Genomic DNA, 18689 nt, shown 5'->3' on the forward strand with positions numbered 1-18689 from the left:
TGCAGAGGAATAAAATGCAATCTGTTTGGGGAAAGAGACAGCGTGCATAGCTTTCATTTTTCAAGAAATGACAAGAAAAATCATTAATAATTTGTAAATCCATGTCCATTAACTTTTCTCTTTGTTATCCCAAGACAGTCTTTTTAACATGATTTTGCCACTGTTCTATATCTGTTCTTTCTTGTGACAGATGGCAAGATAAATATAAAATTGCAATAGTACAGTACAAACCAAAGGGAAAAATACCTAGAAATCGTAACACCTGGAACTGCTTAATGTGGAATATTGGGGGCGGGGAGGGGTGATGTGTTTTCTCTGTCTTTTTGTGGTGAAAGATAAAGTTGAATATGATTTACACACTTTTCCTAGTCTATAGTTTCCTTTGTGTGATCAACATTTACTTCAAAATATTGGAAGCAACATTCTATTATTCTTTCCATTAAAGAAATTGCATTACCGATATTACTAACACAGTTGATTCCCTGTTTTTCTTCATCTTTTTATTTCATTATTTTACTGCTCAAGTACTTAATGTTTTACAAGAGAGGAAAAACATTTAAAAAACCAACCAACCAAACAACTTTTTTTTTTTTCCCCCAGAAAGAATCGCATCATTTTTCATTGAAGTAGGGTTAGTCCTTGCAAATGTCACTTAGTTTGTTAACAGTGACTTATTTGGCTACAGAAGAATAGTTCCTGCTCATGAACTTCAGTCAGATTTGATTTTCAGAAGGTTACTGGGGGAGGGGGGGAGGGCAGAGCGGCAGGCAGGGGGAAGGAGACGTTTCTACAATTACTCTTTTATAATAAAAAAAGGAACACACTAAATGTAAGCTGGCAAATAAACTCTACTTAAGGACCAAATAAAGTCAGGGAAAGACTGTAAAATGTATTGTGGACTTGATCTCTGTTAGTCAGGTTTATACCAGATTTGTTCAGTTTTTGCACAGTTTCTTTATTTTTACTAAAATGCCAAAACCATTTTATGGCATCCTTAATACAAGAAAAAATGATTAATCAGCTACAGCTGTTTGGATTATGTTGTTGCTGAGGTGTTAGCAGAGTAAAACAATTCATAAATGTTTTAGGACTAGAGTTGTAACAGTACAGCTAAATAATTTGCAGGAAAACTTTTAAATGACAGATTTTAATGGTTTTTTTTCTGCTTATGAATTATCCAAATGTAGAATCAATGCATTTGGTTTTGGAAGAGTACAATAAACATTGCCTATGAATTAATGTTGGTCTATTTACATCTGTACGCAGATTTTGTGGCTATTTGGTATATAAAATTTGAGGTGAGTTGGGTTCATTTTCAGTGAGCATATGAAATGTATGTTAAGTTTCTGTCTCCTAATCAGTGATATAAGAAAGATTTTGTGCTAACATTTCCAGTTTTATTCCCTAAAATGCGTTCTATCTGAAAGCAGTCTTGCCTAGCTACTTTGTTTACTCAGCTATTCTTGAAAAGTAAGTAGAAAAGTATTAGGGATTGCTGTAGCCAACTTTTACTTACCAGTGTAGAATTTGCTTTTAGTTATTAACTCAGCTTTGGCTAAAAGTAATGTTCTTAAGACACCAAGTCATCTCTATTGAGTTATAAAGTGTCATTTTCATAGGCAGTTGTTACTGTTCTGATTACAATCTATAAAATTGTTTTGTGCAAGTTAAACGCTAATTTACAATTGGCTGGTAGCAGCCTTGTTTAATAAGGGAAAAATAGAGGAATGTTTTGGGGATCATAATAAGGCCTTTGTAGGAAATTTCTGGAGACTATCTCTTGGCTGAGGGAAGGGGAAAGAAGGAACTTCTGTACAGCTGCTCCCCTGCAGCAGTCTTATCCTCTCAATTTAAAATAGCAGAGTGGATGATGTAACGCAGTATCGCTGTTTTAATACTAGATGCTACATAAGTGTGTGTGCATATGTACATCAGCTTATTCATAAAATAATCTCAGGACATTTATCTTCCATATAATCTTTTAGAAGCATTAGTTGGCTGGCTGGGACTGTGAGTAAGCAAGTAGTAAAAATATCTCCTATAGAGTAAAACGTTCATGCCCAAACTCATCCTGACTGAGTCCCTGCACCTCGTATATGCTGTTGGCTGACTCTCTAGATCTTTAGAACTTCTTCCTTAATAGGAAACAACAGCACAGAGTAGAATTCAGTCTGGATTAATTTGGGCCATGTTGCATGTCAAATTTAAAAACATTAAATATTCTTGTAATATTAAGCATGCGCTTCATTGCTTGTCTGACTCAGGGTGGCTAGATTTGGTCCTGGAAACACTGTTATTGGTACATTTTATTCTTGTTTTGCACTGAATGGATAGAAGTCTTGTAAAAGCCATGTAATCTCTCTGGGCTTCTCTTTCCCCTTGAAAATAGTAACAGTATTTCATAGAGGTTGTAGAGACTGAAAATTATGCTTTAGTATTTTTTTTCTGCATGAAAGTTCAATGACTTAATTGCACATAGTTGTCAGTGCTTATAACTAATCAAGCTTTTCAAAAGCAGTCATATTGCACTACCATCTCTAAAATTTCAATCCAGATTAAAATTTTAGTGGCATTATAAATCTTTGTTCTAGTTATGGCTATTCATCAAGAAGTCTTGTACAAGTGTTTTTTCAACTATTTTGAAATGACCAGGCAATTAAATTGGGAGAGCAATGCAATTTTGTTTGTGTCACCTTAAAGGTAAAAGTATCTGCAGGAGCATGCTAGAGTAGCAAAGGATATGTTTAAAAGGCAAACAAAAATTAAATAGTTCGCTACAGATATATTTTGATTTTTGTAACCAATTGTCCGCAATAAGGAACATTTATTTTCTTGAATTTCTTACATCCTTTTCCACAGAGATAAGTATTACAGGTTCAGATTTTTAAATAATGTATATCATCAACTTTGTTTATATACAAAAGAACTAAGATAATTCACTTCTTTATTAATCTGTTTCTGTGGACATTCACACTAGCCATATTCACAAACTTAAATATTTGAACTAGAGAATATGCCTAGGACATTTTTCATCCTGCATGTTTCAAAAATAGCTCATAAACATTTCCATAATCTGTAGTTGTCAAGCGGTTATTTCATTTATTGCTGATCTAGAGTGAAAACTCAGCAAATGTACACAATAATTGGGGCTAAAGGTCAAAGAAAACTGCAGAAAGATACAGGCATAGATGCAGTATAACTTATGTGAGGAATTTAATTAACAGCCGCTCACAGTAATATAGAGCAATATCTAATGGTGAATGATGGTCAAGACTTCAATATCAGTCTACAGAGAAAAGCCATCCATTCTATTAGCACAGCATTTTGCAGTATCTTTTAAATTAATCAGTCTCCTAAGCTCTCCCAGGAAAGAATAGTACCTAAGTAATGGCCAGCAGGAGCTGCATGTTGCTATAGTTTGTCCTTCCTGAAGACAGGTCTATTCCAGGCTTGCGTAACTTTTCAGAACTGATGGGAATCACATCACAGTTTGCTATGGCTGCAAATCATTATTCCATGGGAATAAAAACAAGAGAAATGCTTTTAATTCTGTTATTCAGCTTTTAAGCCTGTCCACTTTGGGCCAAGTTGTCTGACCAAACTTGGATTAGTCATTGATTTCTTTGTCATGAATTTATGGGAAGTGACAGAGTACAATAAAAAACTTCAGAATGCTCCTCTTTGTGACATTAGTAATAGCAACTTTAGGAAAACTTTAATATCCTGTTCCCTTTTTCATATAGGAAAAGTTAGACAATAACACATAGAAATAAATGAAGTAGTAAATTATCAAGGGGCATACAGTTTTAATGGAAATAAATCCATAAAACTATAGCATATATCCTCCTGTTCTAGGGGAATAAAAGTCTGCATGACTTATATGAAAGCATTTGTTAGGTATGCGCACTAAAAAAACCTTCCAAGCTACTGAAAGAATATGACTTCAGTATTGTTAACACTGCTTTAACAAGTTGTGATGCAAAGAGTAAGCAAAAAACCTAAGCTTTCCCTTAGTTGATTAATTGTATATCATATTTTATTCTGCAGTGTATCATCCTTGATTCTGTGAGGTTTACATTACATTGTTGGTTCCAAACCTCGCCTCAAAAGAAAGACCTCTCCCAGCGTTCGGTTCACACTGTCTTTAACTCAGTCTCCTGCTGACTTCTAGTATGTTCCTTTAGGTAGTTCTTAGGCATAAGAACTTATTTCAGCACTAGAACTATAGTTTACTCTGCTCTGTTGCAGGTTGCATGCAAAGGCTTTTTTTATCTCAATGTGCATATAATAAATAGGGTGATCAAATATTCTGGTTTGTCTGGCAATGCAGGCTCTGTCCTGGTATTTCAAGGACTGAGTTCTGGATGCTGTTTTGTCCTGGATTATTGTTAGGGATATTGACTTTTACCAGCTGGTTACACTTGCACTACTTCAGCAAGAGCTGATGCATTCCCAGGGCTTTGGTAGAAGTGCATGAGAGAAGAGCCTATGTGAGCAGACAAGAGCTGTACACTCTCACGTGAAGCAGCGCAGAGGGAAGTGTCCCCTCTCGTGCTATCTCTATTAGGTTCCATGGCCTAATATGAGATATGAGTTTTCAGTATGTAATGCCACAACCTTGTGCTCCTTTTTTTTTTAAAATTTTATTTTTAGTCTGACCACCCTAAGCAAAAGCCAGAGACACTCACTCTCTCAATAGCCACCTCAGAATTTTGTAGTCTCAAAATTAGTGCAGAGAGCCATAGCGGAAGTGGAAGAGTATTTTGTGTGTACGTGATGGCGGCACAGGTTCTGAGTCCCGTTTGTGGGAAGAACCACAACCTTAACGATGCTGTGAGCTGAAAAGAGCCTAGCTCATCTTTGAGACTCCAGTGCTTTGCAAGGTGGTAAGTGAGAGATAGCACATTTTTATCTATGAAAAGAGCAGATATGACATTGTTAAGAGACAAAAATAGCATGAGCTAGAAGAATCACTTCTTACAGAGGTGAGAGAGTTTCTGTCTCTCTTCTTTCCCCACATTTTTTCAAAAGAAAAGAGTGATCACCAAAATACTTTTCACAAGTTCACAAATTTTTTTGACTAGACTCAGAAAAAAACCCTTTGGAATACAAGCATAAAATATCACATCCAAACATGTTACGGGAAAGAGATCTCCATTGTTCACACACAGATCAGTGCCACCAGGCTCCTCTGGGCTACAATTGGCAGCGCTTTTCTGGTTTTGAATTTTCCTGCATCTAAGTCTTGCGTCTCCCAGATTTCTCAAAGACATTTTCATCTTTATTATCCTCTTAATGATACCGAATTCATAATGTGCTCCCTTCCAACCTTCCAATTTCTACCTCTAAACACAAACACATAGTGTATATTTAGTTTGTAGAACTTTAAAAGTTGTAAGAGTGCGTGGGTGATGCATCTCTACTTCCTCCCTTAGCTTTGTGATATTTCTCAGTATATGCAGGCCTGTGAGACTCTGAGTGAGAGACCAGTGTTTCAATATTAGCTTTTTTTATATATTGCAGCCTCCTGCATTTACAGGTCATCCAAACTCTACTTAAGCAGTGACATCCAGTGCACAGGTTTGAGAGGGCTTGCAGGGTTAATTCTGTCATTACTGTGTTGACATGAGGCATGTTACAGCTTTCAGCTGAAAATGTTACTTGTAATCTTTTAATCCCAAATTAGGTCAACATTTTATCAAGTTAATCTAACATGAAGATTAATTAGGCTAGTTAACACGCGCACAGAGGTTATTTGTTTTGAGTCTACATTTAATCAAGGAGTTAGTCCTTAATACAATAGACAGCCTCCCCCCTGTCCCCTAACCTTAGCTACAGCTCATTCCATCATTTTGATATCGTGCACTGTTTAGGACATAAAATTAGGAAAAGACCAAATTGAATTTCTTATTCAATCCACCCACAAGCCCAGCTGAAACAAAACTGATCCCTTGTAGTATGAGAGAGATGGATTTTCAAAAATTGTACAGCTTTGCAAAATTAAATCTATCATAGATTTTTTTTTTTTAGGGAAAAAATGCCATTAATATTAAACTTCTGAAATTTATTTTGAAATAATTTCATAGCGTTCCAAGATAATTCTTCATGTAAGAATTATCAGCATTTGAAATGCAGAAGATGCATGATGTTTTCTAAAGCAAGATTGATACTACCATTAAATCCTTAAGGCTACAAAATGCAGAATGGCAGAAAAAAACTGTTGAGAGAAATATGCCAGGCAAAATGGAAATTTTATCAGGAGAGTTTCTCATGTCTGCATTGGAGTTTCTCTCAAAATCAGACTGTCTCAACAGCTAACACTATACCTGCTAGAGCACTCATCTGAGGCATAAGAACCCTGGTTTGGACTACAGCTACTGGGCCTGTTTTGCAGCAGGGTTTTGACTCAGTCTCTCAATCTCAGGTAAATTTTAGTAACCAGCAGACAACTAGGAACTATAGGGAAAAGGAACTTTGTACGCTTTTTAGAATATTTACCATTCTAAAAACTGTTTCCCAGCACAGAGGAAAGCACCTTTCTGTTTTGTGGGTGTATTTCTACAGCCAAGGAAAACTGTTCTTGATAGTAGTGAAAGAAAGTATTTTTCTCCCTAGGGCAGGTTGTCTTTTAATAAGAAATTTTAGTTCTCCTAGGACCCTTGAAATTACCTGCTGCAATCATGCTGGCTTTTATTTTTCTTTTTGTTACCTGCAAAACTTGTTGCTCTTGTGGTGTTTTGAAGAGTAAGAACAATGGCATAAGCAGAACGGAAAAAAGAACTTGGCTGGTTTCTTTCTTTACCATTTTCATGCCATATCCCTTCTAAAAGAATACTATTCAATATAGTTACTCTCCAATTAAATATCCAAAAGGAGGAGAGAGAAGACAGTTTGTATAGAGGGAGGTGGCATAAATCTGCTAACAGGGGTCATTAGACCGGACAAATGCCTTTCTCCCCTGAGTTTCCTAGATAAGGAGAACCTATCTAGTAGTTAAAAATTCCAAGAGTCATTCTGGATAGCATTACCGACCCCCCTGGGTGTTGCTGCAGAGTTCATGCCCTGTTTCATCAAATACCCAGTGACATTCACCAGGGCCATGCTAATTATAGGGATTTAGCAGACAATGTCTAAGAACATTTCATCACAAAATAGCATGTGTTTGTCTACAAGTATTGGTTTGTTGATGTGCTAAGTTAGCAAAAAACTGGAGGTAAAATGATTCTGCAGTTTGTTAGTGTATCTTTACAGTGACGTTAATCAACATATTGAAATGTTAAGATACAATCTCCCCTGCGTTTAGCACTAGCAATACTGTGCTGTTTTGCAATTACATGGAGGAGAAAGTCTCAAGGTAGCTTAAAAATTCATGGATTATACATTAGTTCAATGTCTTCTGACCCAATTGTTTTAATGAGCTACATGGTTGATTCACTATAAAGCATTTTTCTTGGACAAGAGTTAGACAACCCTTGTCTTTTACTTATGCCAGACCTATTCAGTAGTCTCTTTACTAAAATCAGGGAGGAGGGGAGAGTGTATAATGATAAGGGAGGCAAATCAGACTTCCATTTTGCTTCACTGCCAGTTGAATTGTTGTTTGATTCTCAGAGAGCAAAGCTTGTGATTATGGAGTGAAGTCCCTTACTCAGGGCTAAGTGCAGAAACAGACGTAAGCACTGCTACAAGTTAGCTTTACCAGAGTGCAATCTGTAGGCTTTCCTTGTACAATACATGGAGGCTGGGTACCTCAGAAAGCTGTAAAATAGCCAGCTTCTGAATGGTGAGCAGCCTACTCCACTCATCTCAAAAAGCTATGAAGAATAATACATTTTATAACCTTCCAGGTAGAGAGGGGCTTAGTCCCAGAGGTCACATTGCCATTGTCACTGAAAGCCTCTCTTGGAGGTAGGTACATGAGTCATTTCTTTTTAAAAAGAAATAGAGTACAACCCATCCGTTACTTGCAAAATGTTGGCAGTGATTATGTGATATCTTCAGTGTTTGGGTCCCACTCTGGCCCAGTCACTGCATTACAGTCCATACTCACATTTTGACTCTATTTTTGAACGGGAATAATTCCAGCAGAAAATATGCATTGCCTCACTCACAGTGGCCTATAGCATGGTGCTTCCTGTACTATCGAGGGAGCTGATGGACAGGAGGGTCAAACCAGTACCACTCTGATTCTAAGAATACCCCAAGTGGTGTGTCCTGTACAAAATGTGCACCTACACATGACTGCTAGGCATGCCAAAAATGTATTTTCTCCATCAGATTCATAAGGGGATTTATAGAAGTGAGTTTATTAACATAATTCAAAGGATTCTAGGGATTATACAAAGCCTGATCTAATTTTCTGTTTCCAGTATGCTTCATAGAGTTTGTACATTGTGGAATAACTTGAAATTAACAGTCAGTCTCTCTCTCTCTGACACACATTTCTACTTATACATGAAATGTATTAATTTTTATTCATCAGTTTAGAGTAGTTATTGTTTTATTAAGCATTTATGTATGGAGGTGACAACTGCCAGCCAGGTTGGACTCAGTTACACAGGCACAGTACAGACATAAAATGATCGTACCTGCCTTTTAATGGGAGCAATCACAAATATTTACTTGGTTAACAAAAATTTTGAAGTGGACTTAAGTGGACTTTTAAGTGGATTTAAAATTAATTTCTATGAAAGCATATGGACATTCAGGACTCCTGGAAATTATACTTAAGCACCTTAGGAGAATAACTTCTGGTTGGCAAAAATCTGCCAGATATATTAATGATGATGGAAATAGTAATGAGATAAATAGGCACAAATGATGAAGCAGAAGACTTTGAATTGACAAATAGCTAGTGGGATAGCAACAAAAATGGCATATAGCGTAGAAATCACCTATTATTAATTTCAGGAATGTTTGATATTACTAGTAGATATGTCATGAGCATCAGGAGTCTGTTGCTGTTTCCCCCTCCTCCCCCCATCCCCCTTCCCTTTCCTCACCTTTCTTTTTCCTGTTATTATCACCTTTTCTAGACTGAAGTTCATCTCCTTTGCCATTTTATTTTTTCTGAGAACAATTTGTAAGAGGCATATTCATCTCATGCTCTACATTGTAGCATTTGTTTGCAGAGCTACAAGGGCACAGGCAACACTATTCCGCAGGAGATGACTCTGCGCTGGGGTGCACAAAGTGTTTCAGGCCATTTTGGCACTGCCTGCATCCTAGTTGCATCTTCCCTAACGGGTTTTAGTGAGAACAGTCCTTATGTCCTCCTCATTCTCAAAGCAGAGGACCTATGATTAGTTCTGGTCACATGGTAAGGCATATAAGTGGGAACAGGATTTGTGGTGGACAGGAAGAAGAGCTTCTGGAACCAGCTCTCTCTCTTCTGCGTTCACAGAGGGTATAACCCACAAACAGCATTTATTTACTTAGTGGTGTTTTATGGTGGCTGACACATCCAAGTTTAAGTTATGTAACCGTATCATTTTTGTAAGTATCTTCTAAATTTTTATCCTTTTGATTAAATGGTTAGATATAAAAGATATTTAGTTCCATCATAACTGAACTCCCCACAGTATTTATTTCTCTAAGAATTTAGCCTCCTTTTTAAAATCTTCTTGCAATATCCTATTATCACAATTTCTTTTCTTTTTAACTGTGAGGAAAAGGTCTGCAGAGCATTTCTAGTGAGCTCACTGAAAGCTGTCAAATAAATGCATTAGCAGATATGTACGTGTTTAATGGCTCCAGGAAGTGTTACTGACCATTCTAATCATATAAATTTTTGCAGATACACTCAAACGCGGACTATGCAAGGTCAGTTCACATAATCACACCAGGTTTCACTTTCACAGTGTTTTTTTTAAAAAAAAACAAACTAATGAGCTCATTTGGAGATGTAAGAGCTTATTACAGGTTAAAGTCATTTTTTTAAATGCAAAAGACCGTGCAGCAAAAATGCTAAGACCCTGAGGTGACGAGGTGATTTCTAAATTATGGTGCTGAGAAGTCATTGCTTTAGTTAATAAATCAGAGAGCGGTTTGAAGACTTACAGGTTTATATTATTTGTATTTCCTCCTAAAATATTTCAGTATTATTGTCATCAGAGAGCAGAGACTTTGATCAATTTGTAAGTCATTATTTTCCTACATTTCTGGTGAGAAATGAGCATTGTATATAAAGTTTTATTCTTGGAGGTGGCCCTAAGCAGAACACCCATCTTGTTATGAGACTTCTAGGGAGACTGCACTCAGTTATACTCTAATACAAATAGCCTGGTACACAGCACTCTGTGTAAAGGAGATGTATACAATTTTATGAATGGGATTTTTCTAAAGCTGTCTGAAGTTAAAAGGAGTCCAAACCAAGTATTTAGAAAGATAAGGAGAGGGAAAATTAGGAAAAAAAAAAAAAGGATAATCTCAAAAGCCTTTTTCCTGTGGGTATTTGTAAAGGATAGAACCTTGTCAAATGCTTATTACTGCACTCACCTATGGGATGTACATTTATATTTTCCAAACAAATTTATTGCTTTGGTACACATTTGGTTAATGGGCTTCTGTGACATGGAAGTGCTACAAGGACTCATTGTCTTGATCTCTTCCTGCTGTCCTTTAAGTCAATATTAGTTTATAGAGAAGTGCCACAGTGCAATTAATTTGTCCTTCGAAGAATTCAGATTCATAAATCAGCCTCTTTCTCCCTCTCTTTCTCTCTTCTTCTGCACGCTTCATGGTGAGGTAAATATTTGCGACAGCCAAAACTTGAAAAGGTTGAAAGGTCTAATTCAGAAAGGGCTCCCCAAACAGGATGCTTATCTTAAACATACAAATTTATCCAAACCTTTGCAAGCTTACCCTTTTCTATGTGCCATTATTTTCTTTCCAACTCACTCAGGCTATATTCTTACCCTCATACTATTTTTTTTATGGTTCTTTTTGTTTGACATGGATGAAATAATTTTTTTAAAAGCTAATCCAATCTTCATTGTACTGAACAGAATGCAAACTATTTCTGGATTCATTAAAGCTTGGATAAATACTTTCCTGCCTCTCTGTGACTTCCAGTAGTCCTCTTTAACCCTCTGTCTTGCTGAAATCCTTCCCCATGTATCAGAGAGGCTGGCAATCTCCTCTGCGCAGGCTACTGTCTTCAGATCTAGTTAGTTCTTGGGAACCACAGGGAGACCCCAAGTGTTAGGATGTGAATGAAGTAGGCTACCAGAGAAGGTGACAGGTCAGAGAAGTACACCTCATCAGTCACATCACACTTTAAGATCAGGGCAAATATCAGGTCAGGTAACTCACTAGGTCAGGTTGGGGGGTGGGAGGGAATGGAGTCTCTTGAGGTTTATAAGGTAGAAAGGAGAAGAATGAAATGAAAGTGTCAAAAGAAAGGCTGGGGGAAAAAGAACAGATGAATCTCAAAGGACGGAGGCAAAAGATCTTAAAACAGAAAGAAACCGAATTTCTTAGAACTTTTTCAGAAATCCTTGACTCCTTCACTGATCTCTACCTTCATCTGTAATCCCTTATTTGTCAGACTCCTTCAGCTCTCTCCCACAACTCCATAGAAACTTGCATCCTGTTTTAAATCTGATTCTCATTCTGCAACGGTGGAAGCTAATGATAGAGAGAAGGTCTTGCCATTACTTCTTCTCTCCTACTTTATTTAGAAATTAAGTAGGTTTTTCATGCCTTATATTCTTCCTGCCCCTTCTACCAGGAGTACAAACAGAGTTTTCTTCAAAGAGTAGCAAATAAGACATAAGTAACATACTACTGTGTTAAATTTCTAGGTTCCAGGGTTCTCAGGTTTGCTTTGCTTTGCTTTTGTTTTCTTTTGCTGCTCTTTTTGAGGACTAGATTGCCACCATTTCTGGATGCGGAGATGGAAGTTATTCCAATTTGAATCCACTTCTTGGGCTGTTCCTTAGTTACTGTGGAATAAGCACTAAGGGATAATAGCAGCAAGTATTTCTAATGCTCTGCAGCTGATACTGCATCCTGATGAAATATACATGATGAAAATTCCCACTCCACCAAATAACTTTTTGACATGTGTCATTATCACCAGACTGGAGTGATTTTCAGCCTTTGATACAAGGGATTCTATCTGTAATGGAAGGGGAATAAAACCTCTAATAAAATATTGCATGCTCATTACAGCAGTGTCCTGATGATAGGGATTCAAACCCCTTTGGGAAGAAGGAAAAGCAAATTCAGGTTCCCACATCTTTAACAAATGCTTTACCAACAGCTCTAGAGAAAACCCAGAAGCATAAGGATTCTGCTATGTAAGTACAAATAGAACTCATCCCCTTCAAAAGAAGCAATTACTGTATGACCGGTCCTGAAACTTTTGAAAGTTTTTTTCTTTTGTAAAGCCTTCACGTCCCTAATGGAAAGATTGTATTTCAGTGATTGCTTGCAAAGCAAAGGATGTGAACAATCCAAAAGCCCCAAGCCATGCTGTCAGTTAATCAGTTTCCTGCATGACAGTACTCAGGAAACTTAAATTTAGGTCTTCAAAGACTTCTTGGAGACTCCCACTGCAAGGCATGATGTTCAAGCACAGCAGCACCCTATTCACTGCCTGAAGAGAACAACCTCCATTATTCATAGAATCGTTTAGGTTGGAAAAGACCTTTAAGATCATCAAGTCCAACCGTAAACCTAGCACTGCCAAGTCCACCACTAAACCGTGTCCCTAAGCACCACATCTACACGTCTTTTAAATACCTCCAGGAATGGTGACTCAATCACTTCTAGGGCAGCCTGTTCCAATGCTTGACAACCCTTTTGATGAAGAAATTTTTCCTAATATGAAATTCATTCATCCTAAATTCAGACATTACATCCTCGAACATAGGCCGCTTCGAAAGTGCTGTGCTTGTAGCCTCTTGCCTTTTGCACTGTTCCTGAAATAACAGAAATGGAGAAATTACAAAGGAGAATGGAGAGCATTACAAATGTAAACGTTAACATGGGAACTCAAACTCTTTTGCTAAAAAGCAAAAATATGTGACAGGGAAAATATAAAAGGGAAAAAATGTAACAAAGTTCTCTTTCCATTAGCTCTGCAAAAAATGTAGTCATTAAAAAGAGAAGCTTATATATTTACTGACAAATTTTTCTCTTTGTAAATACAAAACATGTTAATGGCCTCATAGCCCAGTTTTGTCAAAGTGCCAAAGTCCTAATTTTTTTATAATCTCTGCTCACAGTGAATAGAAAATTGTAGGACATAGAACTCCATAAAACCACATCCATATGCCTTTATATAGGCGTAAGCCCCTAAACCAAAGAGAAATGCAGTCATAGTTATCAGAATATTTCCTACAGGTATTAACATTCATATATATCAAGTGAGTAAAGCGTATATAAATCGTAAGTGAGCATCTCAGTCCCACCATCATGGTTTAATCCAGGTCTTAAACTTCTGAGGGTAAAGAAATAGTCTCTCAAAGATTATTTCCATATCTGTCAGTCACCTCCATAAATGATATTACAGGTGGTAAAATATGCCCTCCTGAGCACTCAGGCAGAAAAAAGGTTCCTGTTAGAAAGTTAGCTAGTAAAGTTTAGAAAATTACTTGCCATTTACTACCAAATAAGTGTGTGTACAAATGTTACAACAAAATAAAAATTCTCTGCAAGTTCACACCTCCTCTTATTTTATGGTAGCTTGTTTATCAATTTATATTATGAAATACCAGTTACTCAAAGTACCATGTTTTATTTTAACTATCCTTAGAAAAGGAATGAGGGATCCAGAAACACTTACCCAAAGTTAGATCTGTGACAGAGGCAAAGAAGGAATTGAAGTGGAAGAGAAAGGAGGGGAAAAAATGTAGTTCAAGTTCAAAGTGAGCTTGGGGCAAGCCATCAGGACTGGGATTTAGGAATAAGAAATGTGTAACTAAACTTCCTACTAGGACTGGCTGAAAGCTGAAATTTCATTCCTTAGGTAATGCTGGTGTTATGGTTTTTTTTTTTTTCCCTGAGCTAAGATGAAAAAGCAAAATAACTAACCTTTTTTCACAAACCAAAGTTCAAAAAACAATTAAAAATATTCCTTTTTTTGGTCAATCTGTCATTAAAGTATATCTCTCTGAGTCATTGTAGTGTCCCCCTCTCTCTCTACATAAAAGTGTTTGTTTTATAACTGTCAAAAATGTCTCGATAGAAAGTTCTACAACCAGCATTCAGAATTGAATATCTTTCTTGTGGGATTATCTCTCGCTTCAGTATTTAAGACATTTTAGAAGTGAAATATAGTTGGGAAAATGCGTTGATCCATTGTATGCAACCGTGAAAGAAAACCACACAACTCTGGTAGACTCGTACTAGTTACAATTAATCATACTGTGTAAGTTAGTGGTAAAGTATAGACATCTGATTTTGAAAGAGAGAATTTGTTTACTCATGTTTAAAAAGCTAGGTGTCCCCCTAATTGATACAACATTGTTTAAAACCTCAGTTAAAGGGGATTATCTGAGTGGAAGTTGTTGTTATTCTTATTGGTGAGACATAGTACTACAATTCCTGCAGCAAACGGGGTAATTTTTTCTTAGCTGCATGTTCCAGTCAAGCTGAGATCAAATATCCTGATTATTTTTGGCAAAAGTATCTCTGAAGATTATTGAACTATTCTGCAATATTACTTACTGTTTGGCTTCTTGGGACTTTACACTGTTTCTACTCAGTACTCAGCTGGAACTGCTTTCCAGGAATTTCACTGGAAGGTTTTACTGCCAGTTTAATCTTTACTTGTTTCCTTTTTCTTGTTTCCCTGTGATCCTATTTTCCACAACAGTTAATAAATTATTTACTTTTTTTTTTTTTAAATTTGTGTAACAGAGGTTCTATGGCCAATCAGAAGCACCATGGTTGTTCCTTGTATAGGGATCTACCTATCTCTTAGGGATGGATATTAATGCAATGTCTGGAAGTAGATTTATGTTTAGAATTATTGCTTTATGAATTTGGCTGTATGATACCAAAAGAGAAATAATTGGGTCTACTTATACATAGCCTTACCTAATGCTTAACGATTAAAGCAAATGCCTTCTCTTTTTCTTTCCTTTTGCCATTCCTTTTCTTTCCATTTTAAATCCACAGTATCTTTAGATAGCTTTCTATGGCAGATGTTAATTATTTTCTCCTCTGATAATAGAAAGTGAAAACCTGAGCTTAATTCCTTGGTTGAGCTATGTTTACATTTTATTTGTAGCACCAAAATGAAAAACCTGTGTTTATAACCCAGAGGAACTGCAGGTAGAATAAAGCTGGGTGACTTAACATACTGTTTTGATAGTGGACAGTATTTGGTGAAGTGCTCTATATGAGGCAGGTGGGGCTGACTGCTGTTTTGCAGCCTACCACATCAAAGTGTAGTGCCTTTCCTCTCTACTGTTAAAAGGAACTGATGGGAATTGGAGAATGATGGACAGTCTTCTTAATTCAGGCCTTTGAAAGTTAGATAGTCTCAACCTATTAATAAAAGAAGAATATTGTGACCATATGTCTCATCTGTCCTATATTTGGCCTCAAAATCATGTGATGGTACATGCACACACACAGACTGCATTCATGTGTCTGGGAATTGCCGGTGGTCATAAAGTCCTAACATTTTTCTTACTCTAAAATGCCACATCAGAAGAGTCTGACTACAGCTTAACAATAACTTATTTACTTGTTTGTTCTTACTATAAGTTTTGGTGATTTTGAGGTACCCGTACTTTTAGTTCTTTCGAAATGGATTTTTCTACCATCTACATTTACTTTGCTACAACGCTAGCCTGTAGCGCTACTGAAACATGTTCAATTACAATAGTGAATAATAATTTATCAAAGTCTCATTCCAAAATAAATGATAAAATCCCAAAGGTCAGAGAACAAAGTGAAGCAGACCACCTGGTCCTGTGGCCGCATGGGAGAAACGGTCTCTCAATCAGAAAAGAGATGTTTCCTGGGAAAAAGATGTTCCTAAATTGATCATCAGTAGGGCATCATGCTGTTGTGAGGCTTATGATGTAGATACTACTAAGACAGGACATGAAAATGAGTTGAGTTCTGCAAACATGAGTTGGTGAATCTGGATAGATTTGTAAGGATACCACAGAACCTGAACACAATCCAAGTTTTAGACAGTTTCTGTGCAAATTTACAGCATCTGCTGGAGTTGGTGCAAATCCAAAGACTGAGCTTGATTCTAGTCTGGTGCCCATTTCATGAACGAAATGAGATGGGATTGACAACAGAAATCTGACTTGGAGGGGAAAAGGGTATCTTCTGCCATTAATTTGTGCATGCTGTACCAGAGCTGAGCTGATACACAGGACTGCATTCCACCTTTACAGCCCCTCTTCCCTGATTCCAAAATGATGAGGAAATTTTTCCAATCTCTGACGTAAACTAACACAGATTAATTACAGTTCTGCCTTTTGGTTTTGTTTCTTACTTGGAAGGTTGTTTTGTGGCCAAGCATTAGCTAAACAGGTTCTTTAAATACAATCATTCCCTGGCCCTACTCTGAGCTGACTTTTAAGTATAGAGATGTCTTGCTAATGCTATGCCACTTAAGTGAGCCTTGTTCTGTGGCAAATCCCTAATATCTTTATTTTCCTTCCTAATTTATTGCCATCAGAGGAGTCCATGGCAAGAGAATTAGCCTCTGATTTGGGAACAGGGTGCACTTGATTTGAAATTTCAGAGGGAACCCCACTCAAAGATGTTTATTTCAAGAATCACTTATTCTTGGAAGGTGTATGTGCTGTTCATTGACCAGAGCATGATTCAAATATCAAGGCAATGTGTGGTTTGAAATGTTTGCCCTTTCACAGGGCTGGACATGCTGGGGTACACGCTGCTGGTTATTATCTGTAATCTAAATCAGACTTCTGTTGTGCAACTACTAACAGGGAAGTGACATTTCCTTACAAACCTTTCTAGCTTTACAGGTACTGCATTAACCTTGCAAAACAAAGATGATTAGCCTGTCTGACCTTACAAGCCACATACCAAATCTTTATGTGGCTGAGCCGTATTTGACTGAGTACGCCCTCTAGGAGTGTGGCAAATGGTGATGGGTGCCCCACAGCCCATTTCACATGTGCCACACTTGGGACTTTGGCTGAGCCCCAGCCTGACCCAGTGATGATAGTGTCTGCTGGCTCATTTCCTCCTCCCAGTGGCAAATTGTCTATTCTACTGCCGCTCTTTGCTGATGATACGTTCTTGTGTCAGCACAAATGTTACAACTGAATTGCTTGCAAGCAAGATGTGGCTTGAGGGCTACAGGTTGGCCGCCCCATTCTACGAAAGAAGAGAAAGTCTTTTGTCAAAAATTGAAGTGCTTTTCACTGGTTGGAAAAGCAGTTTCATTTCTGCTGAGCATGCAAATGTAAAAATGTATACCAATCTTCAGGGAAAGCAGAAATGTCAAAATTTTCCTTGAATAGAAACACTCAAGTAGTTTTGTGTCAATAATGTCCTAATATTATATGTGAAACATATTGACATGGCATAATATTATATATATGTAAAAAATACTGTATGTTCTTATAGTGTTATATACCTTGTAGTACATATAGGTTATATGGGATATATCACTGTATGAAAAATTTAAAGGTTGTAATAAAAACACATATTCTAACTGGAAAAGTACTACTGAAAAAGTTAGCTGTCCCTGTCTAGAATTTGCAATATATTTGCAATCTATAGCTATACATGATTTTGTTTACTTTGAATTATCTGGTTCCTGTATCCTAATGAGAAAAGTGAAAAAGACTTTATCTCTGAAATTTTAACAAAAATACATGTTTCTTTCAATAGGGAAGAGGACAGGAAGGAGAGGAAGTTCTTGCACTATTTCTTTTTTTTCCTCTTGCACTATTTCTTCTTCTTTCTTTGACTTTGCTCTCCTTCCTCTCCTTCATCTTTTCTCAATCATTATTTTCTTCCACTCCCCAAAGAGATTTTGTCATGTAGCTAATACCAACTTGTCTGTCAACAGCAGGTGTTGACTTTCATCAGCTTGCAGTTGCCCAAGCAAATGAAATATAATTCTGTTTCACAAGTTAAGGGAGGAGCAGAGAAGGATAATGGACAATTCACAAGTTATGTTTTGCTAAGCGAAAATTTTCTAGGAGGAACTTATCTTTTAAAAAGTGTTAAACATGCACTGTTCCATTGGAAATCTATCAGTTGTAGGTGCACTGAGCTGCTAAAAATCAAGTCCATATAGCCATAAAGCTCTGAGACAATATATTACATACTAATAAGAGAATCTTTCTGTCAGACTTGTATTTGGGGGCAGGGGTGTGGAGAGGGCTCTTTTTTCTTGGAGAAAATCATTTATTTTCCAAGTAATGTTACATTTTTAGAATGTTCATGTTGATTATAAGTAAGCTTTCCTGCATGAATCTCTTCTGTAGTGACTGAGAATGGTTTTCATAAAGTTAAATTTTTTTTCCCAACACTGTTTTTGGCTTGTTTCTCAATTCCATTTAATAATACTAGGAATAATACATACTGGGAAGGTCAAAAGCAAAGGGAAGAAATGAGACTTAACTGAGGGTACTAGTAAACCATTCTAAATTGATTAGTAAGATGAAGGAATTTAACATGTTATAGATAAACTGTATAAAGAGAAACAGTAGCTATAAGAAAAGTTCAAA

This window comes from Gymnogyps californianus, chromosome 4, assembly GCF_018139145.2.
Source record: "Gymnogyps californianus isolate 813 chromosome 4, ASM1813914v2, whole genome shotgun sequence".
Taxonomy (NCBI): domain Eukaryota; kingdom Metazoa; phylum Chordata; class Aves; order Accipitriformes; family Cathartidae; genus Gymnogyps; species Gymnogyps californianus.